Genomic DNA, 19,306 nt, shown 5'->3' on the forward strand with positions numbered 1-19,306 from the left:
CTCCATCCCAGGAGCCCAGCCCAGCTCAGCAGCAGAGGACCAGCCCAAGGCATCACTTTTTCTCCCCACCTCTGGGCTCCCTTCAGGTGGCCCTGGGGCTCCAGGGGAACCTGCTGTGAAACAGGCTGAAGGAATCACTGACGTTCCCTCCCTCAGCTGGGGAGAGAGACTTCTTTCCAGCAGTGTCATTTCTCACCTCAGGAAAAAAAACGGGCATGAGAATTGCCTTTCCTTGTCCCATCGTTAGGCAGGACACCCAGACAGGGCCAGGGAGGGATCTCCTGTACCCCTGCGGAATCAAGGGATTCAGCCGAGTCAACGGCGGCACCTCCTCCTGTGTTTTCAGCCCTGGGGCCAGAAAGGGACTTGGCTCCCTCCCATGCACACCACAAACCCACAAATCCATCAAAGGAGGTGGGAGTCCTCTTGCCTCAGTTCAGGTGTGCACAAAATGGCCACCTGCATGTGAGCTCCTTGTCTCAGTGGAGAGGGAGGGCACAGTGAGCTGCTCAGACACAAACACCTGGTGGCATGTGAGGTACTAGAGATGGTCCAAGATATGTGCAGGTAACTGCAAGCTCTACTGGAGCAACTCTGAGAGAGCGGACAACATTTGGGGGCATCTTCTTGGAGGTTGTTGGGAAATTCCTTTGGCCAGTTGAAATGACAGCAGATGCCAAAATTTAGGGCAACTGAACCTTTTGCTATTCATTATGATCAGGGCTTCATCAGGCATAACAGTAACTTGGAAAGACAAACGCCATAGCCTTGAACGTACACCCCACACACGCCTTGTTCCTTCTTTCCCCCACTTTTATTGCTGAGCGCGACGTCATGTGGTGTGGGATATCCCTTTGGTTTGTTGGGGCCAGCTGCCCCGGCTGTGTCCCCTCCCAACTTCTTGCCCACCCCCAGCCTCGTTGCTGGTGGGTCAGCGTGAGAAACAGAGGAGGCCTTGATGCTGTGCAAGCAGTGTTGAGCGATAGCTAAAACATCGATGTGTTATCAGGACTGTTTTGGTCGCAAATCCAACACACGGCACCACATGGGCTGCTACGGAGAAAATTAACTCCATCCCAGCCAAAACCAGTGCAATAAAGCCCATCCTACTCCTACCACGCAAGCGACGCAGCAGAGAGCGTTTGTGCACGCTGGAGGGTCTGTTGCATCCCACAGGCCTTCGATCCCATCTCTTGTAACTGCCCAACCGCAGCCAACCCCCAAAGCCCACCTGCCCAGACGGGGTCCCAGTAGCAGAGACATGTTGGGGCAGGGGGCAGGCGGGGGTTTTGGAAAAGGACTGGGGAGAGAGGGGATGACTGTTTCCCAGGACAAGAGGGGAAATCTATCTCCTCTCTCCCCACTTGTGCCGCCTCCCTGCTGGTGTCATAATGCACCTTCAAATGATGCGGGCTGCTGTCACAGGGGGATACCCCACATCACAGGGAGGTCTCCCCAGCGCTGCGGCAGTGCCGGCACTTCCCGGCGAGGCCTGGGCGCTGCTGGGCACTGCTCAGGGGCTCCCCACTGCTGCCCTTCAGAGCTGCTCTGCTCCACAGCCAGGAGCGGGTCGGGAGGCAGCGGGGCTGCTCTGGGGGACCCTCGCTGACAGGCAGGACCCTTCCTGACAGGCAGAGCAGGGGCACGTTGGAGAGGAGTTTTGGGCGAGGAGCTGCGAAGAGCATCCCTTTCCCTGAGCCGAGGGCAAGCAGCAAGCGCGATGGAGGGCTGCTGCACCGTGGCCGTCAGCGTGGAGCTGAGCAGCTTGTTCCCCACGCTCCTGCAGCTCTCCACCAGGGGTAAGGGTTTTGGGAGCTCCTTCTCGAGGGGTCGCACCGGGGCTGCCCACTGTCAAAAGCTGCAGCTGCCGGGCTGTGGGGGTGGCTGGACAGGGCTGGGGGCTACCGCGAGAGCCCTGCCTGAGGGTCCCACCGGGCTCGGGGAACAGTGCGGCAACCAGGACTCCCGGGTCATGGTGCTGGGGCTGCCCTGAGCCCCAAGGCTCCCGTGGGAATGGCTCGGTCCCCTCGCGAGGGGGGCCATGCGGGGCCAGCTTTCCCTGGGAGCTGGTACCTCTTGGGGTTCTGGCTCTGGGATGAAAAGGGGTCCTGCATCCCCGGGGCTGGGGCATCCTTCAGCTCCCACAGGGCTCTCACGAGCCGGCTGGAAATGCCTCTGCTGTAAATCAGCCCTTTACCTTGAAGTAGTCTCCTTTGGGAGAACCTCTGCGCCTTCCCACGGGATCCTCTTGTGCCACCAGGCTGGCAGATCATGTCCTGGGCTCTGGGGTGCCGTCCCTTTGTGGGGGTTAGGTGGCCACAGCCCTGGTCCTGAGCCCTTCCCACATCCCCATTTCTGCTCCAGCCCTGCCCCGGGAGCAGAGGAAGGCTGGCAGCCTGAAACTGGGGCACAGCCCAGCTCCGCAGCTGTTTGTGGACACCTGCATCTGTCACTCCCTGGGCGAGGAGCTTGCCGAGAGGCTGTGAGCTGGCTGGCCCGCAGCCTGACACCTCTCTCCCTTGCTTTCCAGAGGTTGTGGCTATCTGGGATGCTGTGTCTGCGTACATCCTGGGACAGCTGAAGCTGGACAAGGTGGGCTGGCATCTTGGTCCTCCTTTGCCCTGGAGAGCCTGGACGCTGGGGAGTGATCCCTCCCTGAGCATTGCGGCAGCACACCGAGACAACCCCGTGCGCCCACAGCTGCTTCTTGGTCAACCACGAGAGAGACTAGTCCCGATCTAGCCTGAGAAAGCATTCGGCACACGATAGGGCTTCACCCTTCGCTATGGTCAGAGTGGAGAGACCAAGCAGAGAGACTGGGGATTATGCTGGGCCCGTGCCAAGGACAATCCCTGGGGATCAGTCCCATAGGTATTCCCTGTGCTGGAAATGCCTGGGATCTTCTCTAGCCAAGGGATGTTAGCAAGTATTTTGAGGAGGGGAAGAAAAGAAATGGAGAACGTGGGCCTTTTCCAAAGCCTTCACTTTTCCCGTCTCCAAAGTACTCACTCATCAGCCTTTTTGTCTTTTTCCTGGGCAGGGTGTCCTGGTCACAGGACTCGGGACCTTCGCTATGGTCCAAGAGCGATTCCACGGCGAAGAAGAGGTGTATGTGGTTCGAAGACCCGTCTTCCGGCTGGACATTGATGCGTTATGTCTGCAGGAGCTCGCGTTCCCCACAGTGGTTATCCCTGGTGAGAAGGCAGCGGCCACCCTCCACTTTCCCCCTCCATGTCTGAGGGCGGGGTGCCTGCTCTCTGCTCTTTGGAAAGGGCTGGGAGAAGTAGAGAATTGCCTCCAAAGGTCGGGGGACGGCTTGAGCTCCCCCCAAACAAACCACTCCCCAAGAGCTGTTTCTAGAAACGACCTTTTCTATGGCATTTTGTTATGAATCTTACATGGAAATTTGGCCTGCTGCTGGCAGTGACGATGTTCCTTCTCCTTACAGGCGATGTCAAGATCAAGCCACTGAACTACAAGTGGCTATCGCGAGCCACCTCCTTCCCGCAGCACGTGGTGAAGGACTGTGTGCAAGAGACCATACTCTTGTACTCTTTCCAACTGAGGAACAGGCAGCGCCTCGCCTTCGCCTTCAAGGACATTGGCGTTCTGTCCTGCAAAGACGATGTCCTGTGCATGCGGTTTTATTACGACTGCGTCACAGGGCTGGAGAGCAAGGCCAGCCGCATTGCGCTGCTTCACACTGTAAGTTGCTCAGGTTTTGAAGGCTGCTTCAATGTCTTTGGGAAGCCTATCGAAGGGTGAGCGGGAGACAGGTCTGCTTCCTTTGGGAGCCAAGAGGAAACTGCCCTGGAAACCCTCTAACAGCTCTGTGTCACTTTGCAGAGGCTGTGGATGCCAGGTGCAGCCGTCTGCGGTGGAGCGACCACCGCGCGGGGGATGCAGGCTGCTCCTGCCCACGCGTTCCCGAGGTGAGTGCGTTTCCTCTGCAGCCCTCCACCGACCGAGCGGGCGGCTTCCCAGCTCCTGCTCAGCAGTGCACGTTGTCAGGGCTCCACACTCAGCATCGAGTCAGGGATCAGTCCTGAAGTGACTGGTTTCTGGTTAACTAATGCTGAGTTGGGGCTACGCGTGTATTCTCCTGGAGTGACTGGGCATCGTGATCGTGTTTCTCACGCCCAGCCTGCCGTCATTCCCATCAGAGAGAACCAACTGCACACGGGGAGGACTTGAAGCTACATTTTCTGGTGTTGGGGGGAGATTGCCAGTAAAACCTGTGCATGGCCACAAAGGAAAAGGGATGCCATGCCTTGCACGACAGTCAGGAGGATTAGCGCTGGGAAGCTGCAGAGGGTAGGGGCTGACCCTTCTTCAAGCCTGTGTCACCATTTGCTTTCCAGGTTTCAGTTCATTCTGTTCAGCAGATCGGAGGCCAAGGCTTTCTCCACCTGGCACAAGAAGGCTGCAGAAAAGCACAGGACCAGAAGAGGTACGGGAACGGGTCCCTGCTGTCCAGGCGGGGCCCTGCCCCACGCTGGGGGACCACAGCCCAGTTAAAACGCACGCCCCACGGGGCTGCTCTGAAGAGCTTCCTCCTTTCCCAGGTACAGACGGGTGTCCTGACAAGCAGGAGCTTCACCCGCAGAGGCGGGTGAAGTTTTCCCTCCCCGTGCTGCCAAGCCAGGGGCCAGGCACCAGGCAGCAAGACACGGGGAAGAAGACTTCTGCCAGGTGAGACCCTTGTGGGAAGGGATGAAAGGGATCCTTGCACCCATGTAGGAGAGACATCCCCTTTGGATGTTCCGGCTGTAGGGACTCGGGAAGGTCCCTGACACATGCCCCGCCGTTTTTATGAGCTTGTTTGCCCCACCGCAGGCCTCTTAGTGGGGAAGACGGCAGATGTTGAGTGCACCCCACATCACTTCCCTTGCCCTTACAACAGACCTGAGGTGCAGTCCTCTGCCATCCACCCGATGGGGCTAAGGAAAGGCTCCTCCTTGCCATGGGAAACGGCCCCCCCGGCCCCCGCTGCTTCTGCCAGCCTGGGGAGCTTTGATACCAGTCAAAAACAGGAGACCAAACTGCCCCGTGCTCATGCCGACTCCTCCTGGTGTCTCTTTGCAGTGTGCTCCCCCCATGTCCAGGCAGCTCCCCCAGGACGAAAGAGGCAGGCAGGCGGGAGCCAGCTCCTCCCGCCAGGCCCACCGCTGCACTCCCGTCCTCCGAGGGCTGCAAGAGAGCGTTGCAGGTACGTGCTCTACCTTGCTGTAACTACCGTGCTGTCTGAGACTCGGCAAAAGCCTCTTTGTGCAGAGAGCCATCCTGAAAGCATCCCTTGGCGTGCGTTCATTGTAAACTGTTTGTCACCTCCTTCACGAAAAGGAAGGTGCTGCACACCCTTCCCGCCCGTTACTGCCCCCTGGGTTGTCAGGAAACACTTTATCCTGGCCAGGGGCTATGGAAAATGTATGAGTCCTTTCTAGGTCGTTGACAGCGGAGGTCTTTGGTCACTCAGCTGTGTTTGCCATGAGTTGAGGAGCCTGGCATGACTCCGCGGCCCCTGATCTGTTAGGGGCAAAGCGCTGCCGACCGACCTGGCTGAGGCAAGGGGCACCAACGCGGGTCAGGCCCGAAGGAAGCCCCTCCAGGAGCTGAGACTAATCCTGCCTGCTGCTTCGTTTCCATCCCCTCCAGGAGGTCTCGCAGCTGTCTGCAGAGTGGGAGCAAGTGAAGACCCAGTGGCAAGAGCGGCGACAGCAAGCCAAGGCAGAATGGGCGGCGTGGGAAGCCTGGTCTGCAGGGGAGGACCGACAGCCGCCCCAGGTACGGGCAGCGATTGAGAGCGCTGAGAGCAGCAGCGACCCTCGCTGTCGGGGCACCCAGGGCGGCAGGTCTCCAGGGGGTGGGAGCAGGACTGACACCCAGCTGCAGGGCAGGGGGTTGCCTGCTCATCCTGGTGAGGGAGAGATTGGCAGCAGGATCCGAGGGGCAAAAGTAGCCGTCAGCCGTGATGACGGGCACGCGGTGCTGAGTCTCCCGGCTCCCAGTCCTGCTGCAGGCTCCTTTCAAGAGGTCCTCTGGGAAACAGCACCTCTGTTTCCCATCTGGTCTGCTGAGAGCGTCTCCTCCCCGGCAGGCACTCGGCACTGGAGGCACTTGGACTCCCCACCCTCCAGCCCAGCCCAGGAGAAAGGAGGCCAACGAGAGGTGGAGGAAGGCTGAAAACCCTCTCCCAGCAGAGGAGATGGCAGCAGCAGCCCAGCTGGAGAGACTCCATCCTGAGTAAGTGTGTGCAAGCTCTGGCCACAGCCTGGGGCAGTCGAGCAGCCGTGACCCCGCAGACATGTCCAGGACCCCCGTCGCTGCGTCCTGAATTGCATGGGACACCCCCTGATGTCTCCTAACACGGGCATGACCTGGGGTACCCCCACAGCCAAGGCCCAAAACTCACCACAGGATGAAAGGGTGGGTACACGCGGGACCGGGTGGGGGCAGGGGCTGGACGAGGCGAGAGGCAGAAGGGATCTCCGGCAGAGGCCGAGGGATGATGTTTCCCTGTTGTTGCAGCCACCTTTCCCCACGAGCGGTCCAGGTCCTCAGAAGGCTGGAGCCGCATCAAGCACGGAGGAACATATTCAAGCACGTCGCTGAGAACAACAGGCGGCATCAAGAGCAGCAGAGGCAGCTCCCCTGGTAACTATCTCCAAAGAGGGATGGTGCTTCCCCCGGCTGCAAGGCCCATCCCTCCACCGAGGGCAGCCCTGGGGGAAAGAGGGCATTTCTCTGACACCCCTCGCGAGACAGAAGCAGGTTCTGGAGGCTGGCTTTGGGCTGCACCTCCCTGACACCCAAAGGGGACTGCCTGGGCACCCAGAACTGCCTTTCCACGTGGGCTGTGAAAGTCCTGGCTGAAGACAGAGGGATCCTCCCTCTGATGGCTGCCTTTCCCCCTTCCAAGCCAGAGAGCGTGTGCTTCCCTTGCAGAGTCCTGGGCCAAGACACCTTGCCCCGAGGGGGGACACCCATATGGGACACTCAAGGTCTTGGCCCAACCTGACTCAGCCCCAGGCTCATCACCTGCACCTGGGACCTTCTCATGGGCTTGGGCATCAGGGCCCTCTCCCACTTCCCAGACACCTGGAGCCTTCCTTGCAAGCAGATCCCATCACAGGTGGCCTGAGCTACGCCTCCAGGAATTCTCTGCTTTCTCATTTACAATCACACACTTCTCTTTCTTCCTCCCTAGCACTAGATGCTGGTACCGCAGCAGAGGGGAAGGTGCCGGGAGCGGTGGCTGTTAGCCAAGGGGCTGGGAGGCTTCTCAGCTGCCGAGATCCACCTCTAAATACAAACTAAAGAGCTCTGGCGCTGTTCCCAGCTGGACTGACTGGCCTGTGCCTGATGATGGATCCGTCTAAAGGGATTAGACACACCCCATGTGTGATCCCAGAACTGCTCTTAGGGGCAGGAGGGAATAAAGTCCACACCTGCCCCACAGCTCGAACACGTGCAGCCCCACTCCTGCACATCCCAACACACAGGCAGCACGGCAGAGGAGGCTCTCGCGCTCTTCCCAGGAAACCAGCACAGCTCGTGCCTCCCTGAAGTGCCTGCACGCTCATGCACGCAGCGTGGAGAACCACCAGCAGGGCCAGAAGTCTGTGTGTGATTACTGGGCTGGGACCACACTGGGACCACAGAGGTGTGGTGGGTAGATGGCACCGCGGGAGGGCTGCGGTGGAGGGACACGGGCTCTTCAGGAAGGACCGTCTGGGAAGGCGAGGAGGTGGACTTGCCTCCTGCTCAGGGTGGGACAGGAGCCAGCTTATGGGTCAGGATCAGCAGGCAGACCAACGTGGGTGCCGTCTTAGCAGGTATCTGCTAGAGACCTCCTGTTCAGGAGGAAGATGTAGATGAGGCCTTCTTCAGGCAAGTGAGAGAAGCCTCACGTTCACAGGCCCTGGTCCTCATGGGGGACCTGAACCACCCTGGTACCTGCTGGAAGGACAATCCAGCAGGGCTCAAGCAATCTAGGAGATTTCTAGAGGGCATTTCCTGGCACGGGGGATGGAGGAACCCAGAAGGAGCGGTGCTCTGCTGGACCTGGCACTGGTGAACAAGGCAGAACTGCTTGGGCATTTGACAGTCAGCGGCAGCCTTGGCTGCAGTGACCGTGAGATGGTGGAGTTGAGGATGCAGAGGGGAGGGAGCAGGGCAAAGAGCAGGACCACAGCCCTGGTTTCCAGGACAGCAGATTTCAACCTTGTCAGAGATCTGTTTGGAAGAATCCCATGGGCTATGGCCTTGGAAAGAAGAGGGGTCCTGAGAGCTACTTGATATTCACGGACCACCTCCTCCAAGCTCAAGAAAGGTCCCTCCCGACAAGGAGGAAATCAAGGAAAGGCAGCAGGAGCCCGGCATGGATGAGTGAGGAGCTCCTCACTGAGCTCAGGCACGGAAAGGGAGATGCAAGAGGTGGGGACAGAGGGAGGTGACCCAGGAGAAGTCGAGAGGTGCTGTCTGATGGTGAGGGATAGGGCTAGGAAAGCCAAGGCTGACCTGGAGTTGACCTGGGGAGGGACATGAAGGGACAGCGGGAAGATTTGTACATGACCCTCACCAGATGAAGAGGAAGGAGGACGCGGCCCCACAGCATGCTGGGAACTGTAGTCCCTCCCCCGCAGCATCCTGGGAGCTGAGGTGCCTGCCCTGCCTGCAGGCTCCTCTGGTGCAATGAGGTGGCTGAGTTTATCCTGCAGCCAGGAGATCCGTGCAGGACAGCTCAGGCCTGACGGTCAGGCTGTGCTGCGCTGCAGCACAGCACAGATCGGTGACCTCTGGGTCTTCAAAGGTCTTCTGGTCAGGGTCACGTCACCCTCCGACCTCACCGTCATCACTGTTGTTTGTGGCACCCGCATCCTCGTCTACCTGAGAACAGACCCGCTGAGGCAGCTCAACAAAGTGGACTTCTTCTTCTACACCATGCCGCCTTTGGACAACCCCCTTGTCTACAGCCTGAGGCACAGGGAGGTGAGGGAGGCCCTGGGGGAAGGGCAGCCCTGGTCAGCACTCAGCGCTCACTGTGTTACTAGAGCCCAGTGAGGAAACGGTCCCTCTGGGAAGTGCTGAGGGTAAAGTGTGGGAAGGCACGTTCCCTGCAGCAGCTATCCCTCAAGGAGACTTTAGCGCCAGGAGGTCTACGATTCAGCCCACGCTGAGGTCAATGCTAAGGCTGGCCACGTGCAGTTTGCCTCCATGGTCTGTCCAGTGCCGTTGGAGAACGTTCCTTGGCTGGCATATCACCTTGGGGAGAGGAACCATTCCTCAAGCCCAACTCCTGCCGAGCGCCTGCCTCTGCCTCCTATTGCAGCACACCCCTGGAGGAGCTGTATATGTCTGCGGTGGGGACATCTGTCCATGAGAGCGTGTCAGCAGAGGATCCCCTGCCATCCCATGGTGCTCTGGGAAGCAGAGTCTCCAGAGGCAGGGCTTCATTTAGGCTTGCCTGGAGAGCTTGAGCTCAAACATCTCTCCAAGCTCCTTGTGCCAGTATCCTCCCTCTCTCCAGGCCTGCCCTCGTGATGCAGCTCAGGATGTCATTCTCCAGCCTGATGAGCCAAAATAGGCCAGGCCCAAGTCTCCTCCCTCCTCTGGCCAGGCCCAGCCTTGGGAACCAGTTGGTCGCAAGAAGCAGCTGTAATGAGAGGGAAGAAGTTTAGGCAAGAGGTGGTGGGGAGGCATGGCCCTAGTTCTGGCTGGGGTCTCAGACAGCATTCCCAGGAAAGTCAGGGACATCCCTCCCCACACCCTTCCCGCCCTCCATCCCCTGAGGAGTCAGGCAGCCCCAGCTCCAGCTGTGCTCCTCTGGCTCCAGCTGTGCTCTGCCCCTCACCCTTCGCCATGGAGTCCAATGGGTGGGGAAGCCCCACATGTCCCAGCACCTTCAACCCTTGGATGAGCAAACTTCCCCCCTCACCCCTCCATCCTTGCCGCAAAGCCCTTACCCGTCTCTGCGCCTTGGGGCTTGGGGTGGCAGGGACAGGGCAACCTGGGAAGGCAGGAAAACCTGTCGGCAATCGGGCAGGACACTGCAGTTCAGGTGGGGTTGGTCCTGGCCTCTGGAGGGATTTCTGCCTGGCCTTTTGAGAGCAGCAATAGGGACAGCCACATGCGAGCGAGACACCCAGAGTGCCTGTTCTGCTCCCAGAGCAGGGAACGTCCCACAGCCCGATCTCTAGGTCCCAGCACCCCAAGAGCCTGGGTCCCCCAGCCCTCCATGCACAGGGAGTGCCTGGGGACCTCTCACCTCCCACCGAGGTGGGGTGGCACAAGGAGGCAGCGCAGCCTGGCCATGCCCTAGAGGACCACGGCCGCAGGATTGGGGCTGTGCTGGCCTGGGGCCCCTGGGGGCACTCTGCCCCTGTGGGAGCTGGTCCTCACCTCCTGGCCAGTGTCACCCGCTTCCCTCCAGCCCCCCACCCGGCCCAGAGCTTGCTCCTCTCCCAGGAGTGGCGCAGGAGGGGGCTGCTTAGGGTAGGCGAGGTGTCAGGGTTATGCTTGTATCTGCTGAGAAGAGACTATGCTCTGTAAATTGCCTGTCTTTGGGAGCTGATGTTACTGCTGTCTGGAGAGCTAGTACAACTGGCTAGCAGGCAGAGCTCAGCCCCTTTGAGATGCTACCTGCCGGAGTCTTCCCACTCCGTATTTCTTCTGTTTTCCTGGCCTGTCCTGACGTGAGAAACCTCCGCAAAAGGCATTTAATTCCAAGGACTCCACTCCATGGGGACCTGTCTGCCCTCGCCTCTGCACTCTTGCTCCCCTGCTTTCTTTCAGGAGATGCAGTGGAACCACCACGTCTGGTCTGTACAAGCAGCAGGTTGGGGGAAATAGGAGATTCCGGCAGCGCCGAGCAGCTCTGTGGGCATGGGAGGAGGACACTTGGATGTGGCAAACACTGCTGCTGCCCGTGGTGTGTCCCTGGGCCATCTCTCGTCGTCTCCACGCCCTAAGCCAGCTCTGGGGCTGGCCTCTTTGTTTTAATGCACTGGGGTGGCACTGGGAGCACTGGGGGGAGCCAGGGAACCAAACTGGGAGAACTGGGATGGCTCTGGCAGCACTGAGGGGAGTCTTGGCGCCGCATTGGGACCATTGCTGCAGCACTGGGAGCACTGGGATGACACTGGGAGCACTGGGGTTAGCCAGGGAGCGGTACTGGGAGCACTGGGGGAACCAGCTAGCTCAACTGGGAGCACTGGGCAGGGGCACTGGGATCACTGTTGGGAGTCTCAGAGCAGCTCTGGGAACACTGGGTGGAGCCAGGCAGCCGCACTGGGAGCACTGGGGTGCCACTGGGAGCACTGTGGGGAGCCAGGAAGCCGCACTGGGAGTACTGGGATGGCACTGGGAGGACTGGGATGGCATTGGGAGCACTGGGATAGCACTGGGAGCACTGGGGGTAGCCAGGGAGCAGCCCTGGGAGCAGTGGGGGGAGCCAGTGAACTGAACTGGAGCCCTGGTGGCGCACTAGGAGCACTGGGGGGAGACAGGTAGCAGCACTGGGAGCACTGGGGGGAATCTGGGAGCTGAACTGGGAGCACTGGGAAGGCACGGAGGGAGCCAGGGAACAGCACTGGGAGGGAACTGGGAGCACTGGGGCGGCACTGGGAGCCCTGGTGTGGAATCGGGAGCACTGAGGGCAGTCTGGGAGCCGCACTGGGAGCATTGGGATGGCACTGGGAGCACTGGGGATAGGGAGGGAGCAGCGCTGGGAGCAGTGGGGTTAGCCAGTGAGCCGAACTGGGAGCACTGGGGAGAGTCTGCGACCAGACTGAGAACACTGGGGTGGCACTGGAAGCACTGCGGGGAGTCAGGAAGCTGCACTGGGACCACTGGGATGGCACTGGTAGCACAGGGGGGAGCCAGTGAGCAGCACTGGGAGCACTGGGGCGGGACTGGGAAGATGGGGGATAGTGAGGAAACCAAACTGTGAGCACTGGGAGGGAACTGGGAGCATTGGCATGGCACTGGGAGCACTGGGGGTAACCAGTGAGCCGAACTGAGAGCACTGGGGAGAGTCTGCAACCAGACTGGGAGCATTGGGAGCACAGGGGAGGGCCAGTGAGCAGCACTGGGAGCACTGGGGGGGGGACTGGGAAGGCGGGGGAGAGTGAGGCAGCCAAACTGGGAGCACTGGGAAGGAACTGGGAGCACTGGGGCAGCACTGGGAGCACTGAGGGGAGCCAGGGAGCGGTATTGGGACTACTGGGGAGAGTGAAGGAGCCAAACTGGTAGCACTGGGGCGGGACTAGGAGCACGGGGGGGAGCAAGGTCCTGGCACTGGGAGCACTGGCAGTAACCAGGGAGCAGCACTGGGAGCACTGGGGCGGAAGTGGGAGCACTGTGAGGAGCCAGGGAGCCAGGGAGCCGCACTGGGAGCACGGGGATGGCAGTGGGAGCACTGAAGAGAACCAGGGAGCTGCAATGGGAGCACTGGGGGAAGTCTAGGAGTGGCACTGGGAGCACTGGGGCAGCACCGGCAGCACGAGCGGGAGTGTGGGAGACGCGTCGGGAGCACTGGGGTGGCACCAGGAGCACTGGGGTGAGTCTCAGAGCGGCATTGGGACACTGGTACAGCACTGGGAGAACCAGAATGCTACTGGGAGCACTGGGGGTAGCCAGGGAGCAGTACTGGGAGCACTGGGGGGAGCCAGCGAGCCGACCGGGGACCACTGAGGCGCCACTGGGAGCACTGGGGTGCGACTAGGAGCACTGTGGGGAGCCAGGTACCCACACTGGGAGGACTGGTATGGCACTGTGAGCACTGAGGGAGCCAGGTAGCAGCACTGGGAGCACTGGGAGCACTTGGGCGGCCACGGATCCTCATTGGGAGCACTGGGACGGCACTGGTGCACTGGGGGAGCCAGGGAGCAGCACTGGGAGCAATGAGATGGCACTGGGATCACTGGGATAGCACTGGGGAGCAGCAGGGAGCCGCACTGGGAGCACTGGAGCGGGACTGGGAACACTGGGGAGAGTGAGGGAGCCACACTGGGAGCACTGGGATGGCACTGGGTGCACTAGGGGGAGCCAGGAAGCACACTGGGAGCAGTGGGGCAGCACTGGGAGCACTGGGTGAGCCAGGGAGTGGCACTGGGAGCACTGGGGCGCTACTGAGAGCACTCGTGGGAGCCAGCAAGGCAAACTGGGGGCACTGGGATGGCACTGGGAAAGCTGGGGGGAGTCTTGGAGCCACACCGGGAACACTGTGGGGAGTCTGGGAGCGCACTGGGAGCACTAGGGCAGCGCTGGGACCACAGCGGGAAGCCAGGAAGCCTCACTGGCAGTACGGGGGTGGCATTGGGAGCACTGGGTGAGCCACGGAGCGGCAGAGACAACTTTTTGTTGAATGGAAGAACATGCAGAGGATAAACATGCAGAGGCAGAAGAGGAGGAGGAGAAGTAGGAGGAGGAAGATGAGCAGAAGGAGGAGGAGAAGGAAAAAGAGAAGGAGAATGACGAAGAGGAAGAAGACGGGGAGGAAGAGCTGGAGTAAGATGAAAAGGAGGAGAAAGAAGAACAAGACGGGGAGAAAGAGCAGTAGGAAGACCAGGATGAAGAACATGAGAAAAAACAAGAAGAAGAAGAAGAAGAAGTGCAAGAAGAGGAGGAGTTTGAGGAGGAACCTAAGGAGGAAAAGAAGGAAGGACAAAAGTAGGAGGAGGAAGAAGAAGAACAGCAGGTAGTAGAGGAGGAAGAAGAGGAGGAAGAGGATGTACAGGAGGAGGAACAAAAGGAGGAGGAAGAAGAGCAGGAGGAGGAACAAGGGGATGAAGAACAGGAGAAGAGAAAGGAGGAGGATGAGGAGGAGGAATAACAGGAAGAAAGGAAGAGGGGGAAGAACAGGAGGCGGAGGAGGAGGAGGAGGAGGAAAAACAGAAGAACAGGAGGAAAAGCAGGAGGAGGGAGAGGAAGAGAGAGAAGGAAGATAAGGAGGAGGAGAAAGCAGAAAAGAATAAGGATGAAGAGGAAAAGGAGGAGGAGGAGGAAGAACAGGAGGAATTGAGCAAGGAGAAAGGAGAACAGGAGGAGGAAGAGGAAGAACAGGAGAAAGAAGAAAAGAAGGAGGAAGAACAGGAGGAGAAGGAGGAGGAAATACAGGAGAAGGAAAAAGGGGAGATGGAAGAGGAGGAGAAGAACAGCAGGAGGAGGAGGAAAATAAAAATCAGGAGAAGGAGCAGGAAAAGGAGGAAGAGCAGGAGGAGGAGGAGGAGGAGGAGGAGGAGGAAGAGGAGGAAGAAGAGGAAGTAGTACAAGAAAAGGAGGAGGAGGGGGAGAAGGAACAACAGGAGGAAAAACAGGGGAAGGAGGAATAAGAAGAGGAAGAAGAACAGGAGCAAGAACAGGAAGAGGAGGAACAGGAGGAGCAAGAGGAGGAACAAGACAAAAAAGACCAGGAGAAGGAGGAGGAGGAGGAGGAAGAACAGGAGGAGTACGAGGAGGAAGAACAGGAGGAGGAAGAACAGGAAGAGGAGGACAAAGAATCAGAGGAGGAGTAGGAGGAAAAAGAAGAGGAGGAAGGGGAGGAAGAAAAATGGGAAGGAAGAACAGGAAAAGGAGGAGGAGGAAAAGGAGGAGGAGGAGGACGACGAGGAGGACGAAACGCCTCCAGATTCACTCTAGATTGCCAGCACATCAAAATTAAGGAATGGAGCACCTGCCACACGCATTTATCCATGGGGATTCACAAAACCCAAGCCTACTGGTGAAGCCGTTACTCACAGGAGACGTTCCACATCGCTGCCATCGCTACTTTCGGGAACAGAGGGGACAGCTCTGGATGACAAAGGCTGTCAGGACACACTCCAGAAAGAGAAAATCGGTGCAAGAAGATCCCCGTCACCTAATCGCAAGGAAGTAATTCTAGCTCACTGAAGTGAGTACCAAAACCAAAATACACAGAACAGCACCCATCATCAAAACTGTTTCAGTGGTAGTTTTAACTGCTGCACTGCTGCAGGCAGACAAACTTACTGTCACTGTCACAGGACCCCAAAAGAAGTAATCATTAGCAAAAGCTAAATTAAATTTAAAAAAAGCTGACTTTGGTACACACAAACGTCTGAGTTCAGATGCGAAACAGCAGAACAACCCTGACAGGGCTCCTTTCCACTGTCCCCCTACCTGTGTGCATGCTGGGACTTCCTCGTTTCCCTCAAGTCCTCCCAGACTAACAGGGACGTGGCATCTGTCCCGTCCACGTGCCACGAGGAGAAACAGTTTTGACCACGAAGGAGGTAGCACATATCTGCATCTGCAGAAGCAAAGGGGCAGCCGTGCCTCAGCTTGGGAGGTGCCCAAAGCTGCCCTGAGCCCCAGCAGCCCCTGCCTTTGCTTGGCCCTGAAGCCCTGCGGGGTCTGCCACTGCTGGGGAGCCCTGGGGACAGAAGGGAAGGACAGCGGTCAGAGCCCGTAGGGAGAGCGAGGGGGCTCTGTCCTTCCTTCCGGCCACAGGAGGATGCCCTGGGCCACACCAGGACAGGGCGTCTCTCCTCCTCACCGCCTGGGGGAAGGCGAGGCCTGAGGAAGGCCCTGGGTGCTGGGCTTCGCATGGGCGGTGGGACCGGGGGCTCTCCTGCCAGGTGCCGGCCTGGCTGACACCACCGGCTCCCATCACGCAGCTTCTCCTGCTCAGGGCTGTGGCTGGCAGCACAGACAGACACGCATTTTGGGGAAGACTCCCCGATCCAGAGCAGATCCAGGGCAGCTCCTCTCCTGTCCCCTCCCCTCCTCTTCACCCCCCTTTCCCTCCCCCCTCTCCCTGAGCAGGCCCAGACCCCATGAGCGCACCGAGGGACAGCAGAGCTGTGCACACACCTTGTGCTGCTGAGAGAACAGCTCCAGGGGCAACGGCCCTTCTTGAAGGCCGTCTCTCCACAGGCCCAGTGTCCTGGCTGGCTGAGGAGCGAGCTGAGGGGCAGCAGGCACAGGGCAGCTCTGTGAGGAGAGGCCTGGGCTGCCTGTGCCCGCCTAGCAACGGCTGCACCATTGGCCACGGCTGAGCCAATCAGCAGAACCGGAGGCAGCCTGTCAGTCACAGCTGGACTGGGGCGGGGCCGGAGGGGGTGGAGGCCGAGCAGGCTGAGGAGAAATGGGTGAGAGGTGGGCTGGGGGCAGTCGGGGTGAGGGGGGACAAGGGCCAGGAACAGGAACAGGAACAGGAACAGGAACTACAAACCAGGCCCAGGCCCAGGCCCAGGACAGCTCAGGCGTGCTGCAGGTGCCAGGGCAGGTATCTCCCAGTGTGGATGGGCCTGGCAGGCACCTGGAGGCTTCACCGCCCACGGGCCCCGCCATGGCCCAGTTCAGTAGCCCTGGGCCCGAGTGCTCAGCCCCAGGGACAACCCCACAACCAGGGTCAGAGCGGTTCCTGCTGCTGCCCCGAGGGTCGCCAGCCCCCAGTCAGCCCCGAGCCAGAGTGCAGGTATCTGAACTGGGGTGAGATGGAAGAGACTGGAAAATAGTTCATCGAGAGGAGGTGATGGAAGACGGTACAGTGTATGTGGCACCTGGGATTAACTGACACCCTCAGTTTCGTATCTGGATCAGTACTGTCCTTGCACGTGGAGTAACCCCAGCTCAGAGCAGCAATTGTTGTTCCTAATCCTGGGTGCCAGAGGGCTGTTCCTGCTCTCTCGTCCCCAGTGCGACCCGAGCGCATGACTGCCCTGCCTGCTCCTGCCTCGGTGCTTTGGGACCTTGGGGGTGAAGAGGAAAGACAGACCCGTGTAGTTACGGGGTCTCTCGAGGTGCCCTGGGTTTGCTTTGCTAATCACTTCTGTAACGTTTCCTGGGCTGTTCACTGGATATGTGCATGGAGGGGCAAATGAGGCCGTGAACTAAGTTTCCAATTCAGGGTTTCCTCTTACAATAAAACATGCTTCCACTTTCTCATAGGTGGCAGGCTGATAGAAATGGGCGGTGTCACTCAGCATGAGGAACAGTGGTGTGGGTACAGCCATAGCATGACAGTTTTCATGGCCTTGAGCAGCACCAGGCAGCAAGGCCGGTTGCAGGGGTGTGTGCACAGTTCCTCCCGAGCATGGAGATGGCCATGGGGCAAGACAGTGCTGCTCCTGTTGGTGTGTAGCAGGGGACAGTTGGTGGAAGCGGGTCACAGGACATATACTTGAGAGCTGTCATCTTGGTACTCGGTGAGAAATCACACAAGGAAGGGGGCTGGGTCACAAAAGGCCATATTAAGTGTATGTGTGAAGTGACAGAAACAACTTCAGGCTGTTAAGGAGACCGTTAGTTGCGATTAAGGCAGTGAGTGAGACAATCCTTGTAGGAGCTTTCTGAGAGGGCCAGAATGGGACGAGACTGCATGTAAGAACAGAAAAGGCTGTGGCAGTAGTTGAGCTGATCAGATCTCGAATAAGAGGTGATTTGGGCAATACCTGGTGAAGTCAGCATCTGATACGTGTTGCGCAGCCTGCGTGACTTGACCGCAGCAAGGACAGGAGTGTGCTAGGAGTGTTGGAGTGCCAAGGAATGGGGATGGCAGTGATCACAGACTCATTGCTCAGTTTTCCATGGGCTGTCTCTATACCCCACGTAACTCGTCTTGCTTTAGGAAAGAAGTGCCACCCTTTTGGTGAAGAGACAAAAAAAAAAAAAAAGAATGGTAGTGCTTTCCAAGGAATAACATTTAATCCATTTTAATGAGCAGGTAGGTTTTATCTGTGGCAGAGCTAGGACGTGGAGCGAGATTACCATGCTTAGACTTACCACTCTAGAGTATTAAAAACATTTCCTTGAAACACTTTCCCAAGACAACAAGACGTGACTTTCTGAAATAGCCATTTTCCTCGGAGCTGCGTCAGAGCTAAGCCAGATGAGTCTTGCCTGCTGTTAGTCACTGAGGCTGATGACAAGTCGCCAGCGGTTTTGGCAAGGACAGAACAAGTTCGATCCATATGAGCCTGTGTGCTGATCGTCTTCCGGTTTTGCAGGCTGTAGGTTTGGCAGGACTGATTGTGTCGTTAACGTGAGGGTAATAGCAAAACCTGCAGGCATCTGTGTAGGGCATTTTGGATTTTATATGCTTTGCAAGAGTACTTGAACAGGTTAACGTTCTGTTGAGGTACGGGAGTTCTAGTGTCATCAGAAGAGAGTGAAGACAAAGAAGATGAGGATGGCGAAGATACTCCAAAGCGTTACAACCTTTGACAGCAGAAACGTGTCATTTACAGTTGATACGAACAGTTTTCCTTCAGTGTACTGTTCTTTTCAAAGATTTACAGAGGACGTGGTCATCTCCTATCAGGCAGAGGTATCCGTGTAGACGTGCTTGGTCACAGAGGCCTTGCTGCAAAAGGACTAACGGGTGGGTGCGTGGTTAGTGGTGGTTCTCCCTTACCAACAGTGCTGTCAGTCAGGTCAGGGAATGATGCTTTGGAGGGGTTTCAGATGGGTGGTAATTACAGAATAATAGTATGATTATTACTGCGGTAGTCTGAGGCTATGAGGGAAACAAAGATTTGGGGAGGAGAGGATTCTTTTTATTAGCCGTTATTAGATGTTTTACAGCGCAGCATTTGTGGGTCACTGACAAGACGGTCGTGGAGGTGGTGGCTGAGATTGTGTAATGGAAATTCTTTTGTTCTGGAATTGAAGCCCAAATCTCCCTCTAACCGTCTTAGCCTACTTAACCTGGAAGCATAGTGTTTCTTTTCTTCAAACGGAAGATAATTCAGTTAGAGGGAGAGCCTGTTTGGAAGTGTTATTAGTGTGGGGACAGAGGCCAGCTGGGGGCTGGGGCCCTCGGGGGTGGGAGCTGTTTCTGCCCCGTGCCCTTGGGCTGGCGCTCACAGCTGGGAACGGGCTTTCCAAAATCCTGCTGGAAGGAGGCAGATGTGGGACCCGTGGCCGAGCTGGGGGACAGGGAGAACCCTGGACCAGGCTCGGGACGTGCGGCAAACCTGCCTTCCAATCAGCTCTCGCAGCAGAACATTGCCCAGGAGTCGTTCTGAGCGTTGCCGTTCTCCTTCAGGAAGCATGGTACGCACCAAGCACACCCAGAGCTGTTCCTGTGCCAGGAGAAGACTTCACGCATTGCTGAGGCTGATGGTGACAGTTCCCACCAGCTGTCCAGCGCAGGAAGATGCAGGTAAGGTGCCACAGAGGGGACACCAACTGGTTGTCACTTCTCTTGCAGGAACAGGACTTAACAGCAGAAGGGAGGCAGGACGAGAGGGCGCCTGAGGTCAAAGAGCACATCAGACAGCTGGGACAGTCACGATGACAGCAGAGGGAGAAGGAGGTGCGGGTGACCTGGCTGGGACAA

At 58.2% G+C, this 19,306-nt stretch overlaps 1 protein-coding gene and 1 pseudogene across 1 annotated transcript in view; one reads left to right on the forward strand and one right to left on the reverse strand.

Annotated features, from left to right (window-relative positions):
- The window catches only part of LOC143171631 (scavenger receptor cysteine-rich type 1 protein M130-like), a 201,344-nt gene that overhangs the window by 17,787 nt on the left and 164,251 nt on the right, over positions 1–19,306 (forward strand).
- Positions 1–19,306, reverse strand: part of LOC143171610 (arachidonate 12-lipoxygenase, 12R-type-like) — a 47,922-nt pseudogene that overhangs the window by 5,606 nt on the left and 23,010 nt on the right.

This window comes from Aptenodytes patagonicus, chromosome 29, assembly GCF_965638725.1.
Source record: "Aptenodytes patagonicus chromosome 29, bAptPat1.pri.cur, whole genome shotgun sequence".
Taxonomy (NCBI): Eukaryota; Metazoa; Chordata; class Aves; order Sphenisciformes; family Spheniscidae; genus Aptenodytes; species Aptenodytes patagonicus.